This window comes from Lissotriton helveticus, chromosome 12 (genome assembly GCF_964261635.1).
Source record: "Lissotriton helveticus chromosome 12, aLisHel1.1, whole genome shotgun sequence".
Lineage (NCBI taxonomy): Eukaryota > Metazoa > Chordata > Amphibia > Caudata > Salamandridae > Lissotriton > Lissotriton helveticus.
The window spans coordinates 673,499,056-673,505,055 of NC_136073.1; positions in this window are offsets into that span (position 1 = coordinate 673,499,056).

Below are 6,000 nucleotides of genomic sequence, written 5' to 3' on the forward strand. Positions count from 1 at the left end.
CGGTCCTCGGTTTGGGTCTTGGGGGGCTCCCAGGCCATGATAGTCTCAATCTTAGCCTGGAGGGGCTGCACCGTTCCCCTACCCACCAAGTGGCCTAGGTACACTACCGCCCCCTGCCCAATCTGGCATTTGCTGGCCTTGATTGTCAAGCCAGCCTGTTTCAGGGCTTGGAGAACAGCCTGAAGGTGACCCAAGTGGTCCTCCCAGCTGCTGCTGAAGACTGCAATGTCATCTAGATAAGCAGCAGAGAAGGCCTCCATCCCAGAGAGGACCTGATTCACCAGTCGCTGAAATGTGGCAGGGGCGTTCTTGAGCCCAAAGGGCATCACACAGAACTGGTAGTGGCCCTCAGGCATGGAGAAGGCTGACCTTTCCTTGGCTCCATCTGTAAGGGAGATCTGCCAGTACCCTGATGTAAGGTAAAAAGTACTCAAATATTGGGCAGCTCCCAGCCGGTCAATGAGCTCATCCGCCCTAGGGATTGGATGAGCATCAGTCTTTGTCACTGAATTCAGTCCCCTGTAATCCACACAGAATCTGAGTTCTGGAGTGGTGCCCGGCGGGGAAGCTTTTGGTACCAGAACCACCGGACTGGACCAGTGACTGCTTGAAGGTTCAATCACTCCTAGCTCCAGCATCTTAGTGACTTCACTATTAATGCTGGCCTTCACCTTATCTGACAGCCGGTAGGTCTTGGACTTCACAGGTGGGATGTCCCCTGTGTACACATCATGGGTACACAGGTAGGTCCTTCCCGGGATAAGGGAGAACAGCGAGGAATACTGCTCCAGGACTTGACGGCAGTCCCTCCGCTGTTCAGGAGTTAGGGATGGTGAGAGAATCACTGTCATAAACGGAGTCAGGTTGACTAACCTTGCGTATCTTTGTACAGCAGGAGCGATGATGATGCTAGTTCTTCCCTTCCCTATAAGCGGTGCCTCGTGGGAGCCATATATATATACACACTCCACAGAGAGGACCACCCAAGGGGAAGGGGAAAAATAGAGAAATAAAATATAACAGCCTGGCAGCCAGAAACCATCTACAGCAAGAGATGACAGGGTAGTTGATCACTCTATATGTCTGTATTCTGTTTCCTGCAGAAAGACACAAGGAACAAACATCAGTACTCCCCCCTGCCCCTATGTGTATGTACAATATCATAGGTGTATGAATATCCACTCACTTATGATGGCTGCCACAAATGTTCCAGCAAAAAAGGCACAAAAGGTAAAAATAAAGCAAATGAGAAATAAGAACAGAAGGCAAAGAAAAACCACAGTTCTGGTAAGTTATAGTCTCAGCTACACAGCATCCTTCAAAGTCGATAAGAGAAGGAGACTACTTATCTACCAACAACGTCTCCTCTGGTTCTTGATGCAGAGAAAGCAGGACATCCAAAGCAGGGGATTACCGCCTCTTTCCAGATGCTCACTACTCCTTAGAAAGATGAATCCGAGCCTCTCAACGGCTCTGTGTGGTTTCGTAATACAAAAGAGCGCCACTGGGCCCAGACGCCAGTATAGTAAAAGAAAACAAAGTTGTACGCACTAGTTACAGCACTAGAGGTTTCTAGTGAATCCAAGGAATTGCAAATACAAATCCTTTGCGCGGCTCGCGCAGCGCGGCTCACAGCTGAAGGGAGGTGAGAAAGGTAAATGGAAACACAGAGCGTGTTTCACGAACCTCTTCCAGCCGTGAGGATCCGCCAAGATAATACGGATCAGCAGCTGCCCCTGCGGCAGCGGAAAGTTACGAACTTCAAGGGATCCCCATGGATCGGTGAAATGGCAAGTCAGCTTCACTCCAAACAGGAACTGCAACTCGACTCAGGTGACAAGCACCGAAGGTAGAGAGGTAGGAGCAGTTATAGGAAGTGGAAGCAAATGGAGGAAGAGAAATAGAAGACAGACCAGACAGCAGGCATTCTGGGATATGTAGTCAGAAGGGCAATGGGGCTGATATCGTGACAGAACCCCCTCTCAACGACCGACGTCTCGGCGGTCCACCGGGCTTAGCAGGGAATAAAGTGTGAAAACGCCGTAGCAGCCCAGGACAGTGCAAATTGGAGCGTGGTTCCCAGGACCGTTCTTCCGGCCCATACCCTTTCCAATCAATCACGTAATGTAAGGCACCCCGCACCCTCTTGGAATCAAGGATGGCCCGTACCTCATATTCTACATCCCCTTCAATTTCCACAGGGCAAGGCCTAACAGGAGCCCTTGTCCCCTGTACATATGGTTTCAGAAGAGAAACGTGGAACACTGGGTGTATGTGCCAGGAAGAGGGGAGTTTCAACTTCATAGCCACTGGATTGATTAGAGCAACAATGGGGAGGGACCTACAAATTTGGGCTGTAACCTGGTATTCCCTTTGAACTTCAAATGTTTGGTACTCAACCACACCTTATCACCCAGAGCGAACGCTGGTTCGGGGGATCTCTTCCTGTCTGCCTGTAGTTTGTCACGGTTTCTGGCTGCCTCCAAGTGTTCCTTGGCATCTCGCAATATGGATGTGAGGTGAGCATGGTGTTCCTGAATGGTGGGATGTGTGGAAATCCCTGGCTGTTCAAATGGCAGTAAGTTGGGATGATAACCATTGAGACAAAAGAAAGGGGAACACCCTAAAGAAGAATGGGTAGCGTTATTGTAGGCGAACTCCGCCGTCCACAAGAGCGTTCTCCACTCCTCTCCCTGTTGAAGAGTAAAACACCTTAAGTACTGCTCTAACGTCTGATTTAGCCTCTCTGTCTTACCATCTGTCTGCGGATGGTAACTTGTTGACAGCCGAGCATCAATCTTCATAATCTCACATAGAGCCTTCTAGAACTTGAGCATGGAGGGGATACCGTGCAAACGTACCACGTTCTGCAGAAAGACTGTAGCTAATTCCCCGGATGTGGGCAACTTGGTCAGTGCTATGAAGTGACCCATTTTGGTCAGATGGTCTATCACTACTAGTATGGTGTTGTTACCGAAGCTGAGAGGCATTTCCACTATAAAATCCATGGACACGGTGTGCCATGGAGCAGGGGATATAGGTATAGGCCGTAACAGTCCACTACTTCGTAGATGCTGTACCTTGGCTTGGGCACATATATGACATCTGGCCACATATTCTTCTGTGTCTTTTCGTACCGTTTCCCACCAAAAGTATCTAGATACAGCTTGCAATGTTTTTTGAACACCCAGGTGTCCGCTTAAAGATGAATCATGAGTCCATATCAAGGTTTGATTCTGTAGCTCTTTATGAGGTACATACAGCAACTTGTTCCTGAAGAGTAACTTGTCTTTAGATGTTCTCAGTAATGGTTCCTTGCTGATTTAGGCTTGTTCATCCAAGGATTCCACTTTCTTCTCTACTTGATTCAAGAAGTCCGTGGAACTGGTGATCGCCATTACATAGGGAGCAAAGGGAGCCTTCTGCAGGATGTTGGGCGGTTCTTCTGTGGCTAAAAGAGTGTCCTCTGGTACCATCGCTGGTCTGGAAAGAGCATCAGCTTTGTCGTTTTGTGGGCCTGGATGATATTTAATCCCGAAATCGAAATCCGAGAAAAACAGGGACCACCGTAATTGTCGCGGAGTCAAGGCCTTCGCACTTTTGAGGAAGAGTAGATTCCGGTGATCAGTGTAAATTTCCACTGTGTGTCTTGCCCCCAGAAGATGATGTCTCCATTCTTCACACGCCCTCTTTATTGCCAGCAATTCCTTATCCGCGATACTATAGTTGACTTCACAGTTTGACAGTTTGCGGGAAAAGTAGGCCACAGGATGGAGTTGTCCTGTTTCAGGATGTCTTTGCGATAGTATGCCTCCTATGGCATACTGAGAGGCATCTGTTTCCATCATAAAGGGCTGACTGGCATCAGGATGTCGTAAAATGGGTGCTGTAATGAAGCGTGTCTTGAGTGTTTGGAAGGCTTTTTCTGCGGGGACAGTCTAGTGGAATACTGCTCCCTTCTTCAGGAGATGTGTTAATGGCGGTATGATCTTAGAGAACTCCTTGATGAATCTCCTGTAGAAGTTCGCAAAGCTGAGGAAGCTCTGCAAGGCTTTGACACAGGAAGGGGATTCCCACTGGGTGATGGCGTGTATCTTCTTCTCATCCATGCGTAAGCCATTCGGTCCAATACCATAACCCAGAAACTCCACCTCCGTTGCATGGAACAAACACTTCTCCAATTTAGCATATAACTCGTGCTTCTTTAGGCGTTCCAAAACATCCATAACATGCTTGACATGTTCCTCATGTGTGGTGGTGTAAATTAAGATATCGTCTATGTAGACGATGCACGACACGTCCAGTAAGCCCCTTAACACCTCATCCATAAAAAACTGGAATGCCGCGGGGGCATTGCAGAGAACGAAGGGCATAACCTGATATTCATAAAGCCCGAATTTAGTGCGAAAAGTAGTTTTCCACTCGTCCCCTCGTCTTACTCTCACAAGATGGTATGCACCCCTCAGATCCAATTTGGTGAATATTTTCGCATCCTTCAGTTGATCCAGTAATACAGGTATCAAAGGGAGAGGGTACCTGTTCTTTCTGGTGCCCTTGTTAATAGCTCTGTAGTCAATACAGTTTCGCAAGCCCCCTTCTCGTTTTGGAATAAAAAACAAAGGCGACGAAGCCGGGGAAGTAGAAGGTCGAATAAATCCTGACTCCAATAATGTTTTCAAATATTGCTGCAAGTAGGTTGTTTCTGCTTCCGTGAGGGCATATATTCTACTACAGGGAATGCTAGCGCCAGGTTCCAGTTCTATTACACAATCACATTCCCGGTGAGGAGGCAGTTTACTGGCTTCTTTCTCGCTGAAGACGTCCTGGTAGTGAGTGTAGACTTTGGGAAGCAGGGAGACAGCACAGACGCTCAATTCTCTCCCTCCGTTTGCTAGCATACCTGCCGGAGATTCCGTCCTGATTTCGTCGTGTACTCGATGCTGAGTACAGTGATCCAGACAATAGTCAGAGTTGAGGGTAATAGTACGTGACACCCATTTGACCATAGGATCGTGTTGTGTCAACCATGGCATCCCTAGGATCAGCTTAAATTGGGGAGCATCAATCAAATCAAAGTATATATACTCATAATGATTTTGGCCAACCTGCATAATGAGTTGGCGTGTATGAAAGCATACCGGCCCGACGTCAAATCCGAACCGTCCACTGCCTTCACCTGCTCAGGCATCCCCTTCTTTATGCACGGCACTCCCAGCCCCAGTGCATATTGCTGATCGATAAAGTTGCCAGTAGCCCCTGAATCCACCATTGCGTGTACCATCACAGACTCTTCTCCTGGCCATTTAATGGTGACACACAAGTTCATGTGGGGCACTGAGGATTGAATGGTATTCGCTACTGCATGACAGACCTCTTTCCTCTCTTCTTGGCTCAAGCAAGGGGTCTTCAGCTTGTTTGAGCATTCTCGTTTCCCGAGGTACTAGAGGGATAATCCACCACCGGAATGTTTCTAGCACTTCTGTCACCCTTCAATGCACCCTTAGACTTAGATCTACAGTCTTTGATGAAATGCCCTGCCTTTCCGCAGTACATGCAGAGTTTTTGACTGCGTCTTCTGTTTCGTTCCTCGGTACTCAAAGGCCCCCGTACTCCTCCTATTTGCATGGGCTCCGTACTGTCTGTGGAGGATGGTGTTCCTTCAGTCACAACTCTTGGTTTAGATGCGGGAAAGCGTATCTCATACTGGTGTTTGTCACCTTTCCGTTCCAGCAATCGATGATCCAACTGAACGGTAAGATCGATTAGTTCTTCACAAGTGGTAGGCATATTCACCACCTGGGCCAGCACATCCTTTAAGTCCCCTCTTAACCCTTGGTAAAACAAGGAGACTCTTTTTTCAGCTGGCCAGTCAGTTTCGATAACAAGACGGTTGAAATTGGTTATATAGGATAATAGATCCTGTGATCCCTGTTTCATTGTGATGAGCTCTTTATCTAAAGAGAGCATATGTGCCTTGCAATCAAACAATTTGCGCATTTC